General features: G+C 42.1%; 1 long non-coding RNA gene and 1 pseudogene across 2 annotated transcripts in view; both read left to right on the top strand.

Annotated features, from left to right (window-relative positions):
• The window catches only part of LOC109248589 (uncharacterized), a 91,852-nt gene that overhangs the window by 11,169 nt on the left and 68,576 nt on the right, over positions 1-12,107 (top strand). The gene's annotated exons all lie outside the window — the stretch shown is intronic.
• Positions 5,022-5,830, top strand: LOC109248588 (calmodulin-1-like; annotated as a pseudogene).

A 12,107-nucleotide genomic window follows, 5' to 3' on the forward strand; every position in this document is an offset into this window, starting at 1 on the left:
GGGATTAGGAGAACACTCTACTCTAATGACACCATTGCTGGATACACATATGGCCTCTTTTCAGTCTGAAAACTTTTTAAGCTTTTTAGAAGATTTGTCTCTGTTAAAGATACTGATGAATCTAAAATCCCCCTCTTTTAAAATCCACTTACACTCGAAAAGGGTATGTTTTTGTTTGTTTTACGTAAAATAAACATAAAATTTATGATGTTAACCACTTTTAGTTGTGCAGTTCGGTGGCATTAAGGGCATTCACACTGTGGTGCAAAGAAGAAGGTGTGGCTTTAAGTGGTGGTCTTTGCTTGTTCGGATTCTGTCAGTCACAGGGGGAAGACTGCTTGAACATGCTTTATTATGGTTTATGTACAGCAAAGACAGGAGTCCAGGTACATAGCATCCCATCCTAATTGGTAGGTACTACTTTAATGTGAACAAATACTACGTATAAAATAAGGAAACTTTATTTTTATTTATTTATTTATTTATTTATTTATTTATTTTATTTTTTAAATTTTTTTTTAACGCTTATTTATTTTTGAGACAGAGACAGAGCATGAACGGGGGAGGGTCAGAGAGAGGGAGACACAGAATCTGAAACAGGCTCCAGGCTCTGAGCTGTCAGCACAGAGCCCGATGCGGGGCTTGAACTCACTGACTGCGAGATCATGACCTGAGCCGAAGTCGGCCGCTTAACTGACTGAGCCACCCAGGAGCCCCAAAATAAGGAAACTTTAAATAGAAATAACTTTTAATTGTATAAACCAACGTAGAAATAGACAACAAAATCTTTTTGAATCTAATAGATAAATGGATAAATGATATAAACAATTCATGAAATATAATAGTAATCCTAGAAACATGAATAACAAAAGAGCAAAAACTTTTGTGCTTTTTTTTTTTTAACATTTGTTTATTTTTGAGCGCGAGCGGGGGAGGGGCAGAGAGACAGGGAGACACAGAATCGGAAGCAGGCTCCAGGCTCTGAGCTGTCAGCACAGAGCCCGATGTGGGGCTCAAACTCACGAACTGTGAGATCATGACCTGAGCTGCAGTCAGACACTTAACCAGCTGAGCTACCTAGGCACCCCAACTTTTGTACTTAATTATATGTCAAGCACTGTTTCGACCAAGAAGCACTTCATTTCTATTAAGTTACTTAATCATCATAACAACCCTATGAAGTAGACACTTGTGTATCAGAGAAGCTGTGTGGTGTTAAGAACATTGCTCCTGGAACCAGAATTCATAACCTGGGCTTCAATTCTGGTCTGCTATTTACTTGCTATGTGGTCCTGGGAGAGTTCCTTCACCTCTCTGTGCCTTAGTTTCATTTTTAGAAAAATGGGGACTGTGCCAATCATAGTACCTACCTTACAGGATTGTTGGGAAGATTAAATAAATCGCTATTTATAAAACACTTGAAAACGTGAACCGGATCTGTCTGATTTCAAAGCTCTTAACCACTCCACTATGCACTATGCTGTTCTACTCGCTCAGTGCACAAATATTTACTGAAAGCAATGCTAGGCACCATGCTAGGTGCTAGGAAAGCCCCAAATCTTTCCCATCCTAAAACTTACAATAGGAAAACTTGTTCAGCCTCAACATACTCAAAAAATAAAAACAAAAACTGTTCACTGCTAAAAGCCAGTATCGACATGAGTTTACTGAGGTAATATTCTCATGTACAATAAAGGAATATGAACTTAGCACAGTTATTTTAGCAAAAAATCCAGACAATGGTATTTAAAGTCATAAAAATATTTGCATCATTTATTCCATGAACCTCAAAGCAAAAATCCAAAATGTAAAACCATATTTACAGAGGTGTTTGTTATAGTATCATTTATTAAAGGAAAAGAAGAAAAACCCAGAGAGTTTATCAACAGGGAAATTTTAAAAAAAATTTTGTTTTTACGATTATTTATTTTTGAGAGACAGAGCACTAGTGGGGGAGGGGCAGAGAGAGAGAGAGGGCGAGACACAGAATCCAAAGCAGGGTCCAGGCTCTGAGCTGTCAGCACAGAGCCCAGTGCGGGGCTTGAACTCACAAACCATGAGATCACAACCTGAGCCAAAGTCAGATGCCTAACCAATTGAGCCACCCAGGCGCCCCCAACAGGGAAATTTTAAATAAATTATAATGCAGCCACTTATAGCGGTGTCATGCAGTATAAGAAAATTAAACAGAATAATTGTGGCAGGCAGAAAAGTGATTCCCCAAAGACATCCATATCCTATCCCCAGAATCTCTGACTATGATAGGTTACACATGACAAGAGGGAATGAAGGTGGCTAATCAGATGACTTTAAAATCGGGAGATTGTTTTGGATTATCCAGATGAACCTAATGGAATCACGTGAGTTCTTAAAAATGGAAGAGGGGGGCAGAAGGGTCAGTGTCAGAGATATGTTGTGAGAAATATTTGATCCGTGTAGCTGGCTTTGAAAATGGAAAAAGGGGCCATCAACCAAGGAACGTGCCCAAGGAATGTGGGCAGCCTCTAGAAGCTAGAAAAGGCAAGGAATTAGATTGTCCCCTAGAGCTTCCAAAAAGGAATGTAGCCCTGCCAACCTTTTGATTTTAGCCCAGTGAGACCCATTTTGGACTTCAGACCTCCAGAACTGTAAGATAATACATTTGTGTTTTTTTAAGCTACAAAATTTGTGGCAATTTGTTACAATAGCAGTGAGAAATTAATATAAAAATCTTGGGTGAGAAGGCGTCTAAAGTTTGCTCTGTGCTCCTAGGCTGCACCCCAACTGCCTTTTCAAAGGCAGTGCCATCATCCTTGATCTAAGCCATGAGCTTTAACAGAGGCTTGGAAGAGGGGAGATGGGGGGTGGAGGTATGGCGGGCTCCTGGCCTCCAACTGAATTTTCTGATAAACCCTCCAGTTTCCTTCCTTTAAGATAACTATCCTTAATTTGACAGATCGTTTGGCTTTTCAAATTCTGGCAGGCTTCAGACAACCAAATATGCAATTTTGGATTTCCTCCTGGAAACAAAAAGGACATCTGTAAGGAAAGCTATATGATTTCTTCCCCCTTTCTTTTCAGATGGCCCTCCTTCAGTTAAATCTGTCTTACCGTAGCCCCTTTCCAAAGGCTAAAGATGTATCTAACAGCTGGAATTTTTCCTACCAATGTCACAAATGCTGCAGTCCCAGTATACAAAAATCCCAGTTTAACCAATAGTTCTCCTACTGTGAGCCAGGGATGCCCAACTTCCCAGGAGAGACCAGTGGCACCCTCCAGCCTACCCCCAAACCCACCCAATTCCATATGTAAGATCTGTTGCCTGACACTCTATTCCCTAATGCCAAATTCTTTATAGATTAGGATTCAACTAAAAACGTATGTTAACATACAGGGGCGCCTGGCGGGCCCAGTTGGAAGGACATGGGACTCTTGACCTTGGGGTGTAGAAATTACTTAAATAAAAACTTAAAAAAAATAGAAATAAAAATTAAAACATATATTAATTCAAACTATCTTTAAAAAGACAAAAAGAACCTATCTTAAAGGACTTTGATAATAATAGAGGTGACATTACAAATCAGTATGAGGAAGGTGCCTTCAATAGAATATTGATTTTTAATAAATAGCATTTCTAATAAATCCTGCTAAAACAACTGATTAGCCACATGGAAATTTTAAAAAACAAAAGTAAGGCCTTACCTCATAAGCATATGCAAAAAGTGAATTCCAGGTGAACTAAAAACCTAAATGTAAAAAGAAACATTTTTATTTATTTATATATTTTAAGATTTTGTTTTTGGGGCGCCTGGGTGGCTCAGTTGGTTAAGCGTCCGACTTTGGCTCGGGTCATGATCTCATGGTTCGTGGGTTTGAGCCCTGTGCTGGGCTCTGTGCTGATAGCTCAGAGCCTGGACCCTACTTTGGATTCTGTGTCTCCCTTTCTCTCTCTGCTCCTCTCCAACTCACACTGTCTCTCTCTCTCTCAAAAATAAATAAACATTAAAAAGAAAAAAAAAGATTTTATTTTTAAATGATCTCTAGACCCAATGTGGGGCTGGAACTCACAACACCAAGATTAAGAGTCACATGCTGTGTTTCCGATTCTGTGTCTCCCTCTCTCTCTGCCCCTCCCCCATTCATGCTATGTCTCTCTCTGTCCCAAAAATAAATTAAAAAAGTTGAAAAAAAAAAAATTAAAAAAAATAGGGGCGCCTGGGTGGCGCAGTCGGTTAAGCGTCCGACTTCAGCCAGGTCACGATCTCGCGGTCGTGGGTTCGAGCCCCGCGTCAGGCTCTGGGCTGATGGCTCGGAGCCTGGAGCCTGTTTCCGATTCTGTGTCTCCCTCTCTCTCTGCCCCTCCCCCATTCATGCTATGTCTCTCTCTGTCCCAAAAATAAATAAAAAAAAGTTGAAAAAAAAAAAAATTAAAGAGTCACATGCTGTACCACTGAGCCAACCAGGCATCACAAAAAGAAAAACTGAAAAATTTTTGAATTTAAAAATAGAGAAGAATTTCTTACTTAAGATATAAAAAATCGTAAACTTTCAGAAAAGAGTGATACATTTAATTACATTAAAAATCTTCATTCCAGGGGCGCCTGGGTGGCTCAGTCGGTTAAGCATCCGACTTCAGCTCAGGTCATGATCTCGCGGTCCGTGAGTTCGAGCCCTGCATCGGGCTCTGGGCTGATGGCTCAGAGCCTGGAGCCTGCTTCCGATTCTGTGTCTCCCTCTCTCTCTGCCCCTCCCCCGTTCATGCTCTGTCTCTCTCTGTCTCAAAAATAAATAAACGTTAAAAAAATTAAAAAAATAAAGTAAAATAAAAATCTTCATTCTGTTCAACAAAAAGATATATATATCTTTTATTATTAATTAATTAATTAATTAATTTATTAAGCAGCAGGCAAAAGTTTTTTAGAGTATTTACAGAGAGAGGACATTCAAAGGTGAATGCCCCTTATTTTTTCAAAACTTTTTAAAAGTTTATTTATTTTGAGACAGAGAGAGGGAGGGAGGGTTAGAGATGGAGAGAGAGACTCCTAAGCAGACTCTGCACTGTCAGTGTGGAGCCGGATGCAGGGCTTGAATCAATACACTGTGAGATCATGACCTGAGATGAAATCAAGAATCAGACACTTAACCAACTGAGCCACCCAGGCGCCCCTAAAAATAAATATTTTAAAAGTAAAAAAATTAAATGAGTCACACATGAGATAAGATCAATTCAATATATTTAGCTAACAAAGAATCAGTACACAGAATACATTGAGAAACAAATCTCAGAAATTAACCAGAAAAAGACAAATAATGCAACAGAAAATTGAACAAAAGCCATCAATGAAGAATTCGCAGATGGGAATGGACGGTGGCCAGCTGGGGACCCAGCTGCCCCAGTGCAATGGCTGATGAGCTAACTGAAGAACAGATTACTGACGTCAAGAAGCCTTCTCCCAATTTGACAAAGATGATCACGGCACCATCGCAACAAAGGAACTTGGAACTCGGAACAGTCAAGAGGTCACTGAGTCAGAACCCGACAGAAGCTGAATTGCAGGATGTGATCAACAAAGCGGACGTTGACAATAATGGCACCATTGACTTCCCAGAATTTTTGACTGCGATGGCCAGGAAGATGAAAGACACAGACAATAAAGAAGGAATCGTGAGGCATTCTGAGTCTGACAAGGATGGCCTGGTTACCTCAGGGTGCAGAACTACATTTTGTCATGACACACTGGGGAGAAAAACTAACAGATGAAGAAGTAGATGAAATGATCAAGAAGCACCTACTGATGGAGATGGATAAGCCGACTATGAAGAATTCATACAGATGATGACCGCAGAATGAAGACCTACTTTGAACTTTTTTCTAAGATTTCATTTTTAAGTAATCTCTATACCCAACGTGGGGCTCAAATTTATAATCCTGAGATCGAGAGTCACATGCCTTACCAACTGAGCCAGCGAGGCACCCCCTACTTTCCATTTTTCCCCCTTTCTAGAAGAATCAAATAGAATCTTTTACTTACATCTTGCAAAAAAAAAAAAAAAAAATTTACTCATTCTATTTCTATATACCAAACTGCACGTCAAAAGTACCTTCTGTTCCACACACAAAACCTGCATATATTGGTTGGTGGTTTTGTTCCCTAGAGATTGAGCTACACGTCAGTTTCACAGTATAAATACTTGTACTACCTTAATGAGAAGGAAGCACTTAGTGGACTCCTTGCAGTTCCATTGGCCAAGGACTGACACACTGTTCGGGCTGCCCAGTTTTTCATGCATGTAGCTTGACAATTGAGCCCAGTCAGGCATTTGTGTTAAAAAATGAAAAAACAAATTCAAGGCCTATTTAAATGGGATCTAGTTCAATTTGTTACTATAAATTGTCATAGCTGGGGGCACCTGGGTGGCTCAGTTGATTAAGCGTCCGACTCTTGGGGTTGGCTCAGTTTATGATCTCATGGTTCGTGGGTTCTAGCCCTGTGTCGGGTTCTGTGCTGACAGCGTGGAGCCTGCTTGGGATTCTCTCTCTCCCTCTCTCTCTGCCCCTCCCCTGCTTTCTCTCTCTCTCTCTCTCAAAATAAATAAACATTTAAAAAAATTATAAATTGTCATAGCTCGTTACCTGCAAAAAACCCACTTATTTATAAATAGTTTCCTTCAGGACGTTGTGCAGAAAAATGGGTGCAGGATAAACTGTGTAGAGTAGGATGGTTCTCTGGCCCTTCTGTGTGCCCTGACTCATGGTGACAGTGACACACCCTGGTGGCATGCTGTATGTGTCGGGTTTAGCATTGTCTGAATTATACTAGAGTGAAATGGGTGTCAGGTTATCACCGTTCACAAAAATTTTTAAAAAGAAACCTTTACCAAAGGAGCATCTTCTGACCCTTTATTTTTTTTAATCCTTTCTTTCTTTCCTTTTTTTTTTTTCCTGGTCGGGGGGGCAAGTGAGTGAGGGGCAGAGAGAGAGAATCCCATGCAGGCTCTGCACTGCCAGCATGGAGGTGTGGATCTCAAAGTGGGGCATGAGGTCACTCGAAGTGGGGCTCGATCTCACTCAGTGCAGGGTGTGAACTCACGATGAACTCTGAAATCATGACCTGAGGGAAAGGCAGATGCTTAACAGACTGACCCACCCAGGTGCCCCTGACTCTGTTTTTTAAAACCTTCTGAACCATGACTGGGAGCCAGCAGAGAAGGCTGGGGGTTGTGGACATCAGCACAACCATCAACATTGCTGTTTAAGAAATTACAATTTACATCCATTCCAAATTGCAAATTCTAGTCTCCCCCTCCGATCCCCCTGCAATAAAAGGACTATTAACTTAAAACAAACAAAAGAATTCACAGATGAGGAAACCCACATGCCTGATAAACATGAAAAGATTCTCACCCTCATGATAATCAGAGAAATGCAAATTTGAAACACAAAATCCCTGGGCACCTGGATGGCTCCGTTGGTTAAGCCTCCAACTTCGGCTCAGGTCATGATCTCACAGTTCGTGAGTTCGAGCCCCATGTAGGGCTCTGTGCTGATAACCTGGAGCCTGCTTCAGATTCTGTGTCTCCCTCTCTCTGCCATTCCCCACCCCTCCACCCCCCGCCACTCACAATCTGTCTCTCTCTCAAAAATAAATAAACATTTGAGAAGATAATAAAAATTAAAAAATCCACAAGATCCTAGTTTATGCTCATGAATTAGCAAAAGTTTTGGTTCTGACAATACCAAGTGTTGGTGAGGGTATGGAGCCGCTAGAACTCTCATCGACCCTCGATGGGGGTCCAGCTTTTTTAAGACCAGAGTTTGGTAGGAGGGGGCTGGGTTGAGGATGGGCATCGCCTATGGCAGGAACAGTGATTCTCAACTTAGCTCAGGCTGGTTTCCCTCAGCAGAGTGACATGAATGATGGCAGAAACTGAGGTTTTGTGCTTCCATTTTAAAGTCAAATGGTAGGAAATAGTACCAAGAACAGTAATGAGACCGACTGTCTATAAATGTAAAGGCAAACTCTGCTTGGCCCTGCTTCAGTCACAGGCTTTCTTTAGGTATGTTCCCCAGGACACGGGGCTACTGTTATCAGCTCAGGCAGAGTCATGTACCTGCTTCTGTGTTGTTTTTTAAAAAATGTTTATTCATTTATTTTGAGAGAGAGAGACACGTGCATGCATGTGCAGAGGAGGGCAGAGGGAGAGAAGGAATCCCAAGCAGGTTCTGCACTGTCAGCACAGAGCCCAATGCAGGATTCAATCCCACGAATCGTGAGATCATGACCTGAGTCATAATCAGGAGTAAAACACTTAACCAACTGAACCACCCAGGTACCCCTTTACCTGTTCCTTTGACCAGACAGGGCTAGGGCCTTACGTGATGTGTGACAGTTACATCCATACCATCCAGAATCAGGGAGAGGTAGGCTCCCAGAAGGAAAGGAAGGTTTGGGGCAAATTCAAACTCAAATTCAAAACACAGATGTTCATTATAGCATCAAACTAAACATTCTGTTTTGTGATCTTTCTTCCTTTACCCACAATTACTAATATCACATAAACATTTCTCAGGAAGGGATTTATTTTTAATTTTTTTTTTAAACTGAGCTTGTCAAGAAGGAAAAAGTTTTCCTCTACCCTCTTAGCTTCAGGTACTAGAGGCCTGTGAAGTAAACCAAAAAAAAAGGCAGGTTAACGGGGAAAAGACATACATTTTAATTAATATTCACATGCATGGGAGTTCACAGAAAAGCAGTGAAACTCCAAGAACTGGTTAGACTCGGGATTTATATTCCCTTTTAAGGAAGGAAAGAAGCTTTAGGCTGCAAGGGATGATAAATCATGGGAAAGTGACCAGCAAATATATGGGACAAATAATGGAAGATACTGGTTATTTTTAGTAAGGTGTGTTTATGTAAACTCCTCTCAGTGCCAGCCCCTCATCTACAGTGATAAGAGTCACTCTCTTTCTGGTGAAAGGGAGGGGAGACACCTTCACAATGGGAAATTTATGCCCTGCTTTTAAGCAAATAAGAAGAGGGCAAGAAACCTTCATGCATCTGTTGATTCTCAGCTGCCTTTAGCTAAAAATAATCCTTATGCCAAAGTGACATATTTTGGGGTGGCATATTCTGATCCCCATCAAGGTACAATTTACAGACAGGAATATTCACCGTTTCTGGTATTTAGTTCTAAGAGTTTTGACAAACAAATTCGCTGGTAACCAACACCACAACCAAGATAGAGAAAGTTTCACCACACCCCTCCCGCCACCCATGTCACTTTAGCGACATGACCCAAATCTCAAAGAATCAGCAGATCCAGCCTCATGGTCCCCCTTTATGGGCGGGATACCCTGACTGGAGCACCTCCCCACTCCTGGGGTCACCTGGGTGTGGGGACCGAAGGGCCCTCAGAATGATCACGCCCAGTGAAAAGAGAGGGGTCCTTCAAACGTAGGAATACTGTACAGAGGAAAGTTATAGCTTCCGTGACAGTCTCCAAGCAAACAGACTTTATGTAAGTAAACTCATGTGAACTTGAGCAGGGCCCTTCTAATCTCTGGGCCAGATTTTCTCACTGGCAAAAGAATGATCAGAAGTCTACACTCGCTTTAAGGGGTATGTCTCTAACATGCATAAATCCTTAAATCTGACAGCCTTTGTGAACTCAGCCTCAGCGAAGCCTCCATGCCTGTGTCTTCTTCCCAAAATGCCCACCGCTCCTTCATTGAGGAGTTATAATTAGAAGAATAAATAATTTTTATGTTAATCATTTGGGGGCCAGATACGATAAGGAGGCATCCTAAAAGGTGAATTTTATGATCAATATCTGGTGTCCAACAGCCCACTGCCGAGGACCCGTAGCTTGGGAATCACGTACCCCGCTCAGCAGGCAGGCGGAAGGAGCCCGGGGTAACATCTGAGCTGGAGGAGGCGCACTTCCCGATAGAGGCTGCCGCGCACATAGCACCCTCCCCCCAGCTTCATAGTGGCCCTGAGCCCAGCCTGCACTCCCCCCACCCCAGAAGATGCAGTGATTCAGGGGTTCTATGCCTGGCACCCAGCGTTCTGAGGTGTTGGGCAGTGAGTCTTTACCGCGTGCAGGCCGAGAGCACAGGCAGCAACAGGAAAGCCCCGTAAGAAAATTTAATTGCCACGTGTCCCTAGATTCAGAAGACACTCATCTGCAGCTCTTTCCCAGGGGAGTCGCTTCTGTACCAAACTCATCGGTTGACTTTTGAATTTTTGTTTCAGAGGCTGACCTTTTACTTTTTATTTATTTTTTAATGTTAATGTTTATTTATTTTTGAGAGAGAGAGAGAGAGAGAGAGAGAGAGCGCACCAGTGAGCAGAGGGGCAGAGAGAGAGGGAGACACAGAATCTGAAGCAGGCTCCAGGCTCTGAGCTGTCAGCACAGAGCCAGGAGCCAAAGTCAGACACTTAACCAACTGAGCCACACAGGTGCCCCTAATTTTTATTTTTTTAAATGTGTATTTATCTATTTTGAGAGAAAGACAGAGAGAGTATGTGTGTGAGTGGGGGAAGGGCAGAGAGAGAGAGGGAGAGAGTGAATCCCAAGCGGGCTCTGCACTGTCAGCACAACACAAAGCAGGGCTTAAATCCCCAAACCATGAGATCATGACCTGAGCTGGAATCAAGAGTTGGATGCTTAAGCCACTAAGCCATCCACCTGCCAGGGAGGCTGACCTTTAATAGCCTTGTCTTCACACTCTGTGGTTCTCAAGAAGCTGGTGCTAAACACGAGTAAGACAATCTCCCCAGAAGTGAGAGAGAAAGACATCTCAACACGTGGCTCTTCTGCCGTAGGCTGTAATGGAAAGTCAGGTGGCCAGGTGTAATGGCCACCTGGGAGGGAAAGATTTCCCTCTATATGGGACATCAGAAAGTATGCTCCATTAAAGGTAGAGGCTTGAGGGGCACCTGAGTGGCTCAGTTGGTTGAGCATCCACTCACTTGATTTCAGCTCAGGTCATGATCTCATGTTTGTGAGAGCAAGCCCCACGTTGGACTTGGTGCTGACAGTATGGAGCCTGTTTGGGATTCTCTCTTTTCCTCTCTCTTTGGCCCTGCCTGGCTCACATGTGCATTCTCTCTCTCTCTCTCTCTCTCTCTCTCTCTCTCTCTCTCAAAAATAAATAAATAAATGTAAAAGTAGAGACTTGATCTGTTTGTTTTGTTTAGGAGCTTGAGGTTTCCCCAGCTCCTTAAGACAGTGCCCAACATGTGGGAGAGATCTGACAAAAAACTGAACAAAACAAGTGGTATCTGACTTGACTCTTGACCAGTGAGGACTGTTCCAGGCAGGATCAGCATTTGCAAAGGCACAACACGATGAAGACCTTTGGAATTTGCTGCTTTTAAGATGTCTGATGTACTTCCCTCGTTCTTAGCCCCAAACGCAAACCTGTGCTGGGAGAAAATCCCATGTTTAAAATGTGATCTCTGGTGGTAGTTTGGACTACAGAATGAGTTCTTCAGGAAGTTAGTAAAACTGATTGTTGGAATGAATAACTATTCTGAAATACTCTCTGATTTAGATCTCAAATACTTCTTGCTTTCTGCCTGTCAGATGCATGGTAGGATTGTAATTCTTCACTCCCACTGAAGTGTAGGTGTGGTCATATGACTTACTTTGCCCTCCCAAAATGTAAAAGGGCATAATGGACACTCTAAGAGTCCCTACTCTGCTCAGTAGATGTGTAGCATAAGCAAGAAATGAGCCTTTGTGTTATAAGCCATCACACATCCTCACATTCCGTTGGTGAATCTTCACTGAAGCCCTGTGAGGAAGGTGCCGTTCCAATTTCCAAATAAGGAAAATGAGGCTTACTCATAGCCAACACGCCTCTGGACCTGTGTTCTCCACTGTGACAGCCACCAGCCACATGTAGCTTCTGAGTACTTGAAATGTGGCTGGTCCAAATTGAGATGTACTAACCAGATTCAAAATGTAAGTGTGAAATACATACCAGATTCAAAAGTGGTATGAAATAAAGAATGGGAAATATTGCATTAGTAGTTTATGTTGAGTACGTGATGAATTAATATTTTGTTATTTATTTATTTATTTATTTTTAAGATTTTTCATTTTCAAGTAATCTCTAT

Source organism: Panthera pardus, unplaced genomic scaffold (assembly GCF_024362965.1).
Source record: "Panthera pardus isolate Hobbes unplaced genomic scaffold, ASM2436296v1 HiC_scaffold_15, whole genome shotgun sequence".
NCBI classification, from domain to species: domain Eukaryota; kingdom Metazoa; phylum Chordata; class Mammalia; order Carnivora; family Felidae; genus Panthera; species Panthera pardus.